The 15793-nt window shown below is 34.9% G+C and overlaps 1 long non-coding RNA gene and 1 pseudogene across 1 annotated transcript in view; one reads left to right on the forward strand and one right to left on the reverse strand.

Moving 5' to 3' along the window:
• The window catches only part of LOC141511008 (uncharacterized), a 124317-nt gene that overhangs the window by 19765 nt on the left and 88759 nt on the right, over positions 1-15793 (reverse strand). The gene's annotated exons all lie outside the window — the stretch shown is intronic.
• Positions 2081-3001, forward strand: LOC141511006 (large ribosomal subunit protein eL6-like; annotated as a pseudogene).

A 15793-nucleotide genomic window follows, 5' to 3' on the forward strand; every position in this document is an offset into this window, starting at 1 on the left:
CTCATCTTTAAAATGACAGGTTGACCTAGATGATCTCTGCCATTTCCACCTCTAAACCCTATAGCTCAGAATTCTGTTTTAGCTATTCTATTTAAATAGATCACTTCATCTCTCCTAAGAAGGCTTGAAACCATTTTAAGGATCTTTTTCACATTTTCTCAGCTTGACAATGCTGGTGAGACTATCATGTGACCAAGAAAATTATTCCTACTTTCTGTTTTCCTCCCTGACTATTCTAACTTTAAATTCAATACTCATGAAGGGCAGTTTAAAAGATGGCTGAAGATCCATAGACAGATAAATAGCTAAATAGATAGATTTTTTTTTAACTCCTGAGCCCAGCAACCTGGGTTCAAAGAACCATGGAATTAGATTTGGAAGGGAACTTGAAGGAAATTTAAACTAACAACTTAAGTTTCCAAAAGAGCCAAAAGAGGCCCAGGATGGTAAAATTACCATAACAGTAATACAAATAGTATATGACTATCTATATAGCTATTAGTCAAAGTCAGGTCCTCCGACTACAAACTCATTTTTATACATTTGTACCTAAACTTAACTTAATCTTTACAGGGTAAAGTGATAATTGAAAAACTTTTTAAGTTATCATTTCATAGATTATTTGTAATTTTGAACATTTTTCAGATGGTTGATAATTTGTATTTTTCTTTTTGAATTCTATTCATTTCATTTCATCTTTACCAATAATGATGTCTCTTAATGTTATATATTTGTGACAATTCTCTATAGATTTTTGATACAAGATTATTTTTCCTAATAATATCTTTTTTCCTTAATCTAACTGCTTTTTCATTTGTGTGATTTTTTCTAAAATTTCAATAGTTTATTTTACCTTAAAATATTCTTCATAGCAGTGATTCTCAAGCTTCTTGGTTTCAGGACCCCTTTTTGCTCTTAAAAATATTTGAGTTTAAAAGAAAAATTTTAAGTGAATTATATTTAGTAATAGTTATCAGATTGTATTATTACAGTAACCAACCATGGTATTACTGGAAATAGCTTAAGATCCTTCTAAAAGATATTGGGAACCCCTAGGAGTCTCCAGACCAGACTTTGGGAACTGCTGCTCTATAGAATGGTTAGTTATGAGTTATTCTTTACCCCAATAACTTACTCTAGCCATAGAATCCTATTTGTGCAGTAAAGAGAAATACTTTAGTAAAATCAACCAGCACACTTTCATTTCCCTTCTCCCAAATATAAAAACTAAAGAATAATTTCATGAAAATTTTGACATCTATTGGACATAGAAATGAGATTTAGGGTCAGCTAGGTGGCGCAGTGGGTAGAGCACTGGCCCTGGAGTCAGGAGTACCTGGGTTCAAATCTGGCCTCAGACACTTAATAATTACCTAGCTGTGTGGCCTTGGGCAAGCCACTTAACCCCATTGCCTTACAAAAAACCTTTAAAAAAAAAGAAAGATAGAAATGAGATTTAAAGATAACTTTCTCTTATCTTAAATCCCTCACACCTTCATTAATCTAATATTCACCTGAAGTTTTCCCAATGAATATAGTAATTTAACACACACCCCCCATAAAGGTCTTTTATTCTGGAAATCTAGTTGTAAGGATCTTTTCTTTTGAATATTTCTTATATCTTTTTTTTTCTTTCAATTAATGAGTCAAAAAATTTTCCTATTTTTTTTGTTTTTTTGAGGCAATGAGGTGAAGTAATTTGCCCAAGGTCACCCAGTAATCTGAGCCAAGATTTGAACTCAGGTCCTCCTGACTCCAGAGTCAATGCTCTATCTACTGTATCATCTAGCTGCCCCTAAAAGCATTTCTTAAATACCAATTAGTTAACAGACTCTATTGAGCACTGGCAATACAAAAGTAAAAAAGGAAAACGACAATCCTGTCATCAAAGATATCCGGTCTAATGAGGAATACAACAATTAAATAAACATGTACAAACAAGCTAAATAGAAATGAAATTAGTGAATAATTACAATGAATATCAAAATGAGAAATATTTTAAAAAGAGAAGAGCCTAGAATTAAGAGAAGTTGCAAAAAATTTCTTTTAGAAGATAGGATTTTGCTCTTTCCCTTTCTCTCAAGATGGCGGACAAAAACCCCACAAAGCCTCCAAAGGAAAAGAAGGTCAGAAAGGAAAAAAAGGAAAGGAAGGCCAAAAAGGAAGATGGGGCTGAAAAGGTGGTGAGAAAACCTCGAAAGCATTGCAGTGGAAACCCAGTCTTGGCCCGAGGGATCAGCAGATACTCCAGGTCTGCAGTGTATTCCCGCAGAGCCACGTACAAGAGGAAATATGCTGCACCAAAAACCTGGATTGAAAGGAAAAAGAAAGACAGGGTGCCTGCTACTATCTCAAAGCCAGTTGGTGGTGATAAAAATGGAGGAAACCGAGTGGTAAAGATTCGCAAAATGCCCAGGTATTACCCTACTGAAGATGTGCCGAGAAAACTCCCAAGTCATGGCAAAAAACCCTTCAGCCAGCATGTGAGGAAACTTGGGTCTAGCATCACCCCAGGCACGGTTCTGATTATGCTCACTGGCCGCCACAGGGGCAAGCGTGTGGTTTTCCTGAAGCAGCAGCTGGCTAGTGGTTTGCTACTGGTGACTGGACCTCTGACCATCAATCGGGTTCCTCTACGAAGGACCCATCAGAAATTTGTCATTGCCGCCTCTACTAGGGTTAACCTTTCTGGTGTAAATTCCAAATCATCTTACTGATGCTTACTTTAAGAAGAAGAGGCTCTGTAAACCCAGACACCAAGAAGGAGAGATTTTTGACCCAGAGAAAGAGAAATATGAGATTACAGAGCAGCGCAAGGCTGATCAGAAAGCAGTGGACTCTCAGCTCCTGCCCAAAATCAAGAAAATTCCTCAGCTCCGCGGTTACCTGCATTCTGTATTCTCTCTCTCCAATGGAGTTTATCCTCACAAATTGGTGTTCTAAATGCCTTGCAGAGAACTCTTATTAAAATATTTGGAATAGCAAAAAAAAAAAAAAAAAAGATAGGATTTCAATTGGAACTTGAAACCAGAGAAGATAGTAGGCAGAATTAAGAAGGACAAGTATTTGAGGAATGAGAAATAGCCTTCTTTCAACCCATAATATTTATTCAAACCTCCTCTGATGATTCCTTATGGTAAGAAGATGACCCTGGATTCTAAAAGCTATTCAACAGATTATAAATTCTGAGAGGTCCTACAAATCTAGACAACAAATTAGGTGCTCTCAGGGGGAAAAAAAATCTAGCTTAGGGTAAAGAGATAAATATACCAATAGTGTGACAAATTGATGAATTTGTTTTACATGATAAAAGTTCAACCCAAAATAAAGTACAAAATGGTCCTGTATCCAGTGCTGCAAGGAGGTTCAACAAGATTTCATATAAGATATAATAAGGCCAAAGGTAGCTTTGTGGCACAATTGATGGGCCTCGGGATTTGAAATCCATCTTCCTGAATTCATATCTGGCCTTAGATACTTACTAGTTGTGGACCCCGAGCAAGTCACTTAACCCTGTTTGCCTCATTTCCCTTATCTGTAAAAGGAACTGGAGAAAGAAATGGCAATCCACTCCATTGTCTGTACCAAGAAAACTCAAATGGAGTTACCAAGAGACAGGCACCTGAAAAATTATTAAACAAAACAGAACTTACTGTGCGTACTCAGCCCCAGGAGCTCGATGGTTAGTCGTCTCATCTCTTTATAAACAAAGGCAGAAGAGAGAAGGTAAATGCAAATTAGTGGAAAGAGATTCTCCAAGTTCTATAAACTTTGTACAAAAAAGAGGGTGGATTAGGTTTTCACCTGTATCAAGAAATAAGAAATATCCTTTTCTGGGATATTTGATCATCTCCTATTGTAAATATTTGCAAATATACCATCATAAAAGTAATTGTAACCTGTGTTCTAATATATATATTTTAGAAAATAGAAAGGAAAAGAAATTCTACAATAAGCATAGTAAAACAATTCAAATTAGGTCAACATTTTATTTTATACTTTAATACACTTATAAAAGTTATAATTGGAATTAGAAAAAATAAAGGGAAACCTAACTGGAGAAGAATATCTATATGTTTAAATATGCATTTATATAACTATTCCTGTAAATATGCATATTATATATAGTATATGTATATATGTGTATACATAAGTGTGTATTAGAGAATTGTCTAATGCATTGAGAGTTTTGAGGATTTGTCCTGGATCATATATCCTATGTTTATGAATCATAGGACTTGAATTTAGATGTTTTCAATTCTGAGATTGACCTTGCTATCAATAGTTTTATCCATTTCCCCCCCCACTAGTTTTTTTTATATGCCAGAAAAAACCAAATCTTTGCCTACTTTTCCATCTGTTTTAGAGACGTGTACACACTTTCTACTTTCTCTTCCACATAAAATTTAATGAAAATTACACACTCATCAAGATCATGATCAGCATGGATACTAATAGGAGGCAAGTAGAAGATTCTTGACTGGTTTCATTTGCAACAGACATTTTAAAGATCATCCCTACTCCTCCCATCTCCCTTAGAACAATTGACTGACCACCTATGACCAAGAGCTGCATGCAATGGAAAAAAAAAAGATGGATTGTGATCCCTGTTACTAGAAGAAAGGTCTCCATTAATGATGTCAATTATTTTTATGGATAATTATTTATTATACTGGGTTTTAGGTGGCATGATGCCACATAGGGGGCCAAGAGTAGGAAAATTTGAGTTTAAATATAGATCCATCGATAAGTCACTTCACCTCTGCCTGTCTCATTCCCTCATCTATAAAATAGAGATAAGAGCAACACCTACCACCCAGGTTTGTTGTGAGGATCAAAGTAGATATTTGTAAAACACTTTTCAGTGTCTGGCATAGAGCAGGCACCAGGAAAATACTTGTTTCCTTGTGTCTGCTAAATTATTTCTTCAATCTGTCTTTTAATTATTTTCCTCCTCAGATTTTATCTGTGGAGTATTCTTTGCTTGTTCCTATTTATCCTTTTGCTTAGTTTGCCACATTCATTGTTCATTTGAGATGAGGAAGTGATGAGAGTATTTTAATTGATGATAATCATTCACTCAACTATCTTGCTGTATCGCCAATTATACCGCACCTGTACCAAAGTTTAGACAACCCACCCCTGGTGTTCACATGGACTATATGTGCCCAACCTGTGGTAGATCATTCTGAGCTCATTTTGGTCTGATCTGGCACATTTGGACACACTGTAATTTGTCTCAAATATAGTGATGTCATTTTGGTCTTCTTCAATAACAAAGGACAAGAACCAACCCAAACAACATATTTGTACAATAGGTATAATAATGTTTACAATGCTTAACAATGTCTTGAGGGAAGCAATTTTCATTCTAAAGCTTTTAAATTTTGATTTCTTATTAAATCTTGCTGCCTCAATTTACCCATTTATAAAAAAAGAATTATAATACTTGTGCTATCTGCCTCTTGGGGCTATTTTGAACAAAGTACTTTATAAACTTTGAAACATTTTTAGGATACTAAATTTCACAATGAATCACTCAATTTATTTCAATTAAACAAAAACTTACCAAGAATCTACTATGTTCAAGTCAGTCATGTAACCTTAAATGCTACCAATTATCGGAAAAGGAACAGATCCAAGTGGGCTAAAGCCTTTGCAGAAGACTATACAGAAAAAATGAGACTTGAACTGAAAATAAAAGATTAGAGAGAATTTCAAGGAATTGACATAGAAAAAGGAAAGGCGGAGTTGGAAAAGAATAATAAGGGATAACAAGAAGCTACAGGTCCAGCTTGAGCTGAGGATTCTTTGTAGGGCAATGATGTTGGATATGTAAGATAGATGCTCATTGTGGAGAAGCTTGAATGTTGGAAATGTGGAATAAGGTGGCAAGGTGTGGAGGTAATAGGGAGAAAGCATAGGTGGTGTCTGACTCATGTGATGGAATCAGAGTTTCTAGGACAATTCCTCAGATAGTGTGTCTTGGATAGAATGGAGGATGAAAGACTGAAGACATGGAGATGAGTTAGGTGGCTATTTGAATTGCCAGGCTGGAAATGAGGAAATAAGGCTGATAAGAATAAAATTGAAGAGATATTTAGCTATACATATGTGTGGATAGAAGCCAATGTTCATCAATTGAGGAATGACGGACTCAATTGTGGTATATAAAAGTGATGAAGTATTACTTTGCTATAAGAAATAAGGAAATCGGTGATTTAAACAAGACATGGAAAGACTTTTATTAACTGAGGCAGAATGAAATGAGCTGAACCAGTGGAATAAATTGTACTATAACAGCAATAATATAAAAATAAACATTTCTGAGGACTTATAGAAACTGATTAAGAAGGAAATGAGCAGGACCAGGAGAACAATTTAAACAATTATATCACTTAAAAAAACAACTTTGAAAACTGTAAATTCTCTGATAATTACAATGGCCATCCAAAATTTCAACAGATCAATGATGAAATATACTGTTATGGAGAAATGATAGATTTAGAATGAAGTATTTATATTTTATATATATATATATATATATATGTAATCTTATGTATATGTATATGTATATATATATTATTTTTATCTAGGCACACCCATATGTGTGTATGTGTATGTGCATATTTTGGATACTAGGAAAAAAAGAAAATACCCAAAGGTGATTGTGAAGATTTGAACCTGTGTGACTGGAACTTTAATGCTTCAAGTGAGAGAAATATAAGAAACTCATTTTTTTCCCTTTTCATTATCATATCTCCAAAAATTTAAAAATTTAAATGAGGATGGCCTTTTCCTCAGGAATTTCATCTGACAAGCTGAGAGTTCAATGTTTTTATTTTTTTAATTGTTAGCTTATTTTTTGGATGGTATGGAAAGTAGAGACAAAATCTTTGATTTCCTTGATTTAGAGAACTTAGATAGATATAGATAGATAGATAGATAGATAGATAGATAGATAGATAGATAGAAAGATAGATAGATAGATAGATAGATAGAAAGAAAGAAAGACAGATAGATGGAAATATGGAAATTTCATCACCTATTCAGTTCACTGTTACCTTTGCAGTTTAGTGGTCTAGGACATGGAAAGTTTGATTGATATGGCCAAGATTCCAGAGCAATGATGTGCCAAAGGTGGTACTTGAACCAAAGTCTTCCTGGCCCTGAAGCTAACCATTATGCCATATTTCCTCTCATTTTGTTGATATAATGAATTTTTCCTGTCATACTTATTTCTGAATATAACTTCCATCAATCCTAGATCTAGCAAACCATCCTTGGCAAGAAAGATTTAAAAAGACAGAGAACAGACTGGATCATCAAAAATAGCTAAAACGTCAACTGTGTCTGAAAGTATACACAATATTTCACATCCATCATCCTTTATTTTTACAATGAATGAAAAGAAGTACATTTTCTCAATTCTTTGGGGTCAAGTTAGATCATTATAAGTCTTCCATATTCCATTTCCCCCCATTCATACTGTGTAGGCATTGTCTCTTTTGTTTTTCCTAGTTTGATAACAAACTTTCATTTAAGAACAAGGAGAAACTCTAAACTCACAAGAACTACCAAGAGTGAATACTTTCTTCTAAAATTGAAATAGTATATTTTATCCTAAAATATCCCTATTGATATTCCATTTCCACATAGAATGCATATATTCTATCCCTTATGTATTTGTCATACAGCCTTAGAAATTGTTCTCCAAGAGGCCCAGACTAAACTGTCCACAAATGTGTGCAGAGTATTGTCAACCCTGACATGAAACACTGCATTTATGGTCTTCAAGTAATAGAATAACAAAAAAGGGAGTTAGTTCCTATGCAAATAGTAACTTTATTGGTGTGATTTTCTTTTTTTTTAATAATACACTTTTCCTATATTCAACTTGCTAGAGGAAGGAGAGATTTTTTTTAAATGAAACTCAACCAGTACTTTAAAAATAGATTTACAAGAATTTGTAGAACTACACTTGACTTTCATTTTACCTTCCCAGGTAGCTATAGATCTGGAGTCAGGAAAATCAGGATTTGAATACTGTATCTTACCAGACACTTACTAGCCTAGTGGTTTTGGGCAAATCACTTAAATTTTCCCAACCTCAGTTTCCCATTTTTAAAATGTGAATAACAATAGCACAATGTGGTTGTGAGGAGCAAAATAAGATAATATAAAAGTCCTTTGTAAATTTTGAAATGCAATTAAATAAATGCTATCTATTATTGTTTTATCTACTTATGGAAATAATTACAAAAAGGCAGGAAGAAATAGAGGCTATCCAATTAGTCTTGTAGTCAGGAAAACAGACTCATATCATGCATTTGACACATAGTGAGAATGTAATGCTGGGACAGTCACTAGTATACCTCAACAAAAGATCTAATGAGAATTTTCCCCACAAGGCCCTCCTCGTGACAAGGAAATCACAGGGCTCAAAATATTGGGGTTTTTATTTAAAAGAACTAATCTCACAGTGGATAGAGCACTGGCCCTGGAGTCAGGAGTACCTAAGTTCAAATCCCACCTCAGACACTTAATAATTACCTAGCTGTGTGGTCTTAGACAAGCCACTTAACCCCATTTGCCTTGTAAAAACCTAAAAAAAACCCTAATCTAGCTCCCCCCAAAATCCCTAGAGTTTTCAGAAATCCATAAAAAAATCTCTACTGGGACACATGGGGAGACATTCCCTAGGTCAATGAGCTGGATATAAAATTCTATTTGGGAATGTTGATTTTAATATGTCAATTATAAATAGAGGGCAACAAAGAAGTACAAAGTAGATGTGAGCAAAGTGCATTATATGGCTAACAAGGAATGCTGAAGAACAAGAACAAAATATATCAGTTACAAATTGTTTGATAGGAAGAGAAGATGGGCTGCTACAATATGGTACAATAACCAGGGTTTGACAAATGGACAGCAAAGATACTTCAGAGATACTATTGAGTCCCTTTGTGGACTTCCTCAGTCTTTCCCAGGCAAATGTTGAAGGGGCAGGAGACAAGGAAGATAAATTCTCCCTTTGTTCACCAAGGTCTCCATTTATTCAACAAAACACAAGTACTTAAATATCTCTCCCAGTCTCTAATCAACTCCCACTCCTGTGGCACTTAGTAAAATAAGGCTCTGGTACTCATGGGCAGTGAAGGTAATGAAGGTTCATAACACTCCCACACACAACAGTCCCTAACAAGATACAGAATATCAAGAGAAAGTGAATTTGGTATATAAAGGTTCAAAGAATCAAGATGGTGCAGCACAAGTAGGGTCTCACCCAAACTCTCCTACAAACTCCCCCAAATACATTTAAGTGATGACTCTAAACAAACTTTAGAATGGCAGAAGCCACAAAAAGATAGAGTGAAACAATTTTCTAGCCCAAGACAATTTAGAAGTTTGGAAGAAATATCTATTGCACCAGGACTTGAGAGAAGAGAACAATTCAGTCCAGGATGTGCCAGTACAATCCCAGCAAACCAGGAGCTGTCCTTGGGAGTCATCAAATCAAAAACAGCAGCTCGCTGTTTTCAGAGTTCTCAGCCCAAAGATGGTAAGGAGATCAAATATCTGATCAGAAAGAAATTACAGGGATTGCTTTGCACCAAGATGGGACTCAGTTGATTTGCCCACATTCAGATACTGGTCACAGACCTATGTGGCAGTCCCAAGGTAAAGAAGACTAATAGATCCTGCGGTTAAAGTCTTATGTGGCAGTTTCAAAGCAAGGGGGAGTAGAGTCTGTGACTGTTGTGAAATAGGCACACTCCTCTCACAATTCTAGGTCAGAAAAGAGTACTTGTAGTTACTCATGGACCAGAGTACAGACAAAGAGAGGAGAAAGCACTTTGCTTTAGATCATACCACCTTGGAAGAATTGAAAACACATAGGTTCTTAAAAGTTGCATATAACCCCAGAAGCATGGGACAGAGTATCTTCTATCTAGAAGAAGAACCCCAACTTTAACAGTGTTAAATGTTCAGAGGTGGGCTAGGAAAATGAGCAGGCAAAAAAAAATAAATATTCTAAGCATAGAAAGTTACTATGGGGGAAAAGAACAGAATACACACTAAGAAGAAGATAACAAAGTCAAAGCTCCTACAATGAAAGCCTCCAAGAAAAATAGGAATTGGTCCCAGGTAATGGAAGAGCTCAGAAAGGATTTTGAAGTTCAAGTAAGGGAGGTAGGAAAAAATGGTAAGAGAAATGAGACTAATACAAGAAAATAATGAAAATGAGTAAACAGATTTGTAAAGGGGTCACACAAAAAATACTGAAGAACACGTTAAAAAAAAGCAAACAGCTAAACGGTAAATGAAGTAACAAAAAAAACAATGAGGAGAAGAATGTCTTAAAAAAACAGAATTGGCCAATGCAAAAAGAGGCACAAAAAAAATCACTGAAAAAATAAAACTCCTTTAAAAGGTAGAATTAGACAAATGGAAAAGTGTTTTACAAAAGCTTACTGAAGAAAATAATTCCTTAAACACTAAAATTGAGCAAATGAAAGCTATCCCATTAGACAAATAAGTGACCAGGAAAAACAGATCAAGGAGAGATCATTTAAAACTTACTGGACTTTAATATGGAAAGTCATAATTAACAAAGAACCTAGAGACAAAAGGTGACACAAAGCTAACGTGATCCTGGAGCCTTTCCCTACGAAAGATAAATGAGGTCTCTACTCAATATTCATGCTACAGATCCCACAAAGAAAAAGAGAAGATTCAAAAAAATTTTCAACTGTAGACATCGTGGAGGATCTTCTGTGAAAGTCTGTCTCTTTGGGGAAAAAAGGGTAAGTAAAGTCCAGGAGCAGTAAAGTGCAGAAAGCCAACAGGAGGCTTTTAGCTCCAGTGCAATCCAGGTCCCAACTGCTTAATAATAAAAGAGGTCCCAGCAGTTAGATAGCAAGCTAGCAGGCAGGATCCCAACCCCAAAGTCTGAACCCTGAGAGCACTGGGGTAAAAGACAGTACTGGGTTGGGACCAATCCTCTGTTAAGTCAGAACCTGGACATAAAGGAGGAAACAAACCTCTGCAAAGGCAAGACCTGCACCATAAAAGCAACATCTTGGCCAACAAGAAGCCAGGAATAAGACCCTAGCCCCAGAAAAATAAAAGCTTGGATCTATACTCCATATACCCCAGGAGCAGAACTACAACACAAATGAACAAAAAAGCAAAAAGAGAACTCACTGTAGAAAAATACTTCACAGATAAAGATGATAGCAATGCTATGTCTGAAGAAGAAAGCAGCAAAAAATTACTCACAGAAGTATCGAACAGTCTATAAATTAGACTCAAATACAAAAGCTCATCAAAGAGCTTAGAAAATAATTTAAAAACAAAAGAAGAGAAGAAAAAGAAAAAGAAAAATGGAAAAAAGAAATGAGTCATGTAGGAAAATTGTGACATGTTGACCACAGAAATTAACTCCATTAAAAGTAAAAATAAGCAACTGGACAAGGAAACACAGAAGATAATTGAAGAAAATAAAATTCTAAAAATTAGAAACTAATGTATCAACAACACTACAAGATTCCATCAAACAAAATAAAAAGACTGAAAAAAATTGAAGAAAATGTAAAGTACCTTATAGGGAAAGCAAATGACCTGGAAAACAGATCCAGAAGAGACAATCTAAAAATCACTGGACTTTGAGAAAGCTTGGACCAACAGAAGAAACCATTATGTGGGAAATTATAAGGAAAAACTGCCCCAACATACTAGAACAAGATAACAAAATAACTACTGAAAGAATGCACAAACCCCCAGAAAGAGACCCCCAGGATTAAAAACTCCAAGGGCTGTAATAGCCAAATTAAAGAACCCTCAAATAAAAGAGAGAATATTGCAAACAGCAAAAAAAGAAAACAATTCAAATAAAAAGGGAACATAACCATACTAACAAAGAACCTATCAGCCTCAACACTGAAGGATTGGAAGAACTGCAATAACATATTTTGGAGAGCTAAGGACCTGGGATTACAACTCAGAATGCACTACCTTGCAAAATTCAGCATATTCTGTCAGGAGGAAAAATGAATGTTCAATGAAATACAGGACTTCCAGAACTTCCTAATACAATTCAATGATAGAATTCAATCACCAAACACATGACTGAAGAGTTACATTTAAAAAAAAGGTAAATGAAATAGGGGACTGAAAAAACAAAATTACAATTCTAATTCTTTAGATTATTGCCTCTCTAAGGAAAATTAGGGGGTAGAACATATTGAAAAGAATGAACCTAAAGGATAGGGGTGTAATTGGGTCTTGTCTTTCAGCTGAAGAGGTCCAAGATCACATCACTTTGTTTGAGACAAAAAGCCCTGGAAAAAAAAAAAAACAGGAGTGTCAACTGAAATTTGTATCTCATTATACTGTAACTCACTTTAATCACAAGGTGCTAAGCAATTTTTCTAATGAAGCTATCATAAGCTCCAAGAACCTGAGATGGTGTTTCTATTACTTTATAGTCATTTGTAAAGGTCTCCGTGAGACCTCCAGAGTCTCCCAGTACTTAGAGATCTTCAAGATTCTTACAGTTAATTAGATCATCTTCTGGTGCTTCACTTAACAAGGGTTTAAGTACCCTGGATGTGTGTGTGGCGGTGGTGGTAAAAGGGGAAGAACAATTGGCCTTGGATCACTTCATAAGCTGTTAAGTACCCTAGGTGTGTGTTTGGGGGAGGGGTAAAGTTTGAAAGAAAATAGGCCTGGGAGGAGGGGCACAAATAGTTTAAGAAATAATATGGCTTTGAATGATACTTTGGCTCATGTAGAGGATTGTGTGTACTTGAAAGACACTTGAAAAGGGAGTAAGGTTAAAAAAATGATTATAATTACAATTTTATGCAATTTGAGTCAATGCAGTTAATCAAGCAATCAAGTAAACAATCTGTGATGATATCTTGATAATAATAGCTTATCAAGCAATCAAATAATTGAACTTTGTTTGATTATACCTGGTTAATATTATTAGAGCACTAAGGGAAGAGGCAAAGATTTATAATTTTAGAGGGAAAGAAAGGAGAATATGAATGCTGAGTAAATTCTGTTCAGTAGATTTAACCTAGTGAGGGAATAAGATACATTCCCACTTGGGTTAAAAAAAATCTAACTTAATCTACAGGGAAGGGGGAACAGGGAACAGGAAAGATAAGGGAAGAAGGGACTAATAAAAAGGAAGGGAAGGTATAAATGAAGATAAACTGAAAGTTAAATTCCTAAAAGAAAAATCAAAGGGGAGAGGTAGTAAAATTTTGGTGAGGAGGTAATAAGAGAAAAAGAAAGAGATAAGTGGAGAAAGATAGCATGATGGGAAATACAGAATTATTAATCTTAACTGTAAATGTGAATGGGATCAACTGTACCATAAAACAGAAGCAGATAGCAGAATAGATTAAAATCCTGAATCTACAATATGTTTTTTACAAGAAACACAAGTGAAGCAGAGAGATACACACAGGGTAAAGGTAAAAGGTTGAAGCAAAATATATTATGCCTCAGTGGAAGCAAAAAAATCTGGGTTAATGATCCTAATCTCAGACAAAGTAAAAGCAAAAATCAATCTCATTAAAAGGGATAAGGGAGAAAACTACATCTTCTTAAAAGATCCGATTGGTAATGAAGCTTTATCATTACTAAACATATATGCACCTTGTGGTATAGCATCCAGATTCCTAGAGGAAAAGGTGAATGAATTACAAGGATAAATAGACAGCAAAACTTTAATAATGAGAGACCTCAATCTTCCTTTCTCAGAGCTAGATAATTCTAACAACAAAATAATCAAGAAAGAAGTTAAGAAGGTGATTGAAATCTTAGAAAACTTAGATATGATAGACCTCTGGAGAAAACTTAATAGGGTTAGCAAAGAATATAATTTTTCTCAGCAGGACATGGTAACTTGTACTAGGACACAAAAACCTTAAAATTAATGTATAAAGGCAGAAATATAAATATACACATCTCAGATCATGATGCAATAAAAATTACATGTAATAAAGGGTCAGGGAAAGATAAACCAAGAATCAATTGGAAATTAAATAACTTTATCTTAAATAATGGGTGGATCAAACAGCATATAATAGAAATAATCAAAAATTATATCCAAGAAAATTATAACAATGAGACATCATACCAAAATTTATGGGATACAGCCAAGGCAGTTTTGAGTGGAAACTTTATATCTCTAAATGCCTACATGAGTAAAATAGAGAAAGAGGAGTTCAAATATTTGGGTATGCAACTAAAAACACTAGAAAAAGAACAAATTAAACAACCTCAATTAAATAATAAATAAGAAATTCTGAAAATCAAGGGAGAAATTAAAAAATAGAAAGCAAAGAAACATTGATCTCATAAATAAAAATAAGAGTTGGTTTCATGAAAAAGCCAATAAAATAGACAAACCTCTGGTTAATCTGATTAAACAAAAGAAAGAAAATAACAAATTACCAGTATCAAAAATGAAAAGGGTGAACTAACCACCAATGAGGAGGAAATTAAAGAGATAATTTAGAGCTACTTTGGATTCACAGTGAAAGGTGAAATTCTTATCCTGCTCTCAAGAAAGCCATAGTCTAATGGGGGACATGAATATAGGCAATGAAGTAAAAATGAAATATATATATGTGTGTGTGTGTGTGTGTGTGTGTGTGTGTGTGTGTGTGTGTGTGTGTGTATGGTAATATTTGGAGATAATCTCATAGAAAAGGTTCTAAGATTAAGGATGGACTGATAAAAGCTTCTTATAGAAGGTTGGATGTTTGAAGAAGGAAGTTTGAAGGAGGAGATGATTTCAAGAAAATATAATGAAATCAATTTGGAATATACTGGGTTTTTGATGTCCAAAGTACATCCAATTTGAGAAATCTAATAGGCAACTGAAGTTGAAAGTTTGAAGGTCAGGAGAGAGGTAAAAATTGGATAAGGAGAGCTGAGAATCAGCAACATGGAAATAATTGTGTCAATGGGAGAAATGAAGAGAAGGTCCAAGACAGAGCCATGAGAGATACCCAAGATTAGTAGACATGACCCAGATAAATAAATAAATATCTAGCAAACAAAACTGAGAAGTCAGACAGGTAGGAGAAAAACTAGGAGAGAATATGCTCAGAAAAACTTAGAGAAAAAGAAGTATGCAAGAGAAGAGTGATTGACATTGTCAAAGGCTGCAGATACATCTTGAAAGATGAGAAATGAGGAAAGGTCATAAGATTTGTCAATTGAGATATCACTAGTACTTTTGGAGAAAGCAGTTTCAATTGAATGAGGTCAGAAGTCAGACTACAGGAAGTTTTGAGAGTGAGAAGAAAGAAAATGGAGCAAACTAATAGTAGGCAGCCTTCTCAAGAAATTTAGCCTCAAAGATGAAGAAAGATATTAGATGACAGCTTCTAAGGTTGAATGGATCAAATGAGAATTTTTTTTGAAGATGGGTAAGACTGAAGATATTGATAGGCAGTATGGTGTTGACCCAGTAGAGAGGGAGAGATTGAAGAGGAGTGGGGATAATAGAAAGACTATTCTGGTGGGAAATACAGCATGAAAAGAGATCTTACATGAATATTGAGCAATTTGCCTTGACAAGAATGACTACCTGTTCATTCAAGACGTGAGTGAATGAGAAGATTGTATTGGAAAGTTTATATATGTGGTAGCTAAGTTGTATGAGAAGAAGGAAAGAAAGCAGACTTTTAAATGACTTGATTTTTTTCAGTGGAATATGAAGCAAGATTATCAGCTGAAAGGATGGGCAGAAGGGGAGTCACGG

The sequence above is a fragment of the Macrotis lagotis genome, chromosome 2 (assembly GCF_037893015.1).
Source record: "Macrotis lagotis isolate mMagLag1 chromosome 2, bilby.v1.9.chrom.fasta, whole genome shotgun sequence".
NCBI lineage: Eukaryota > Metazoa > Chordata > Mammalia > Peramelemorphia > Peramelidae > Macrotis > Macrotis lagotis.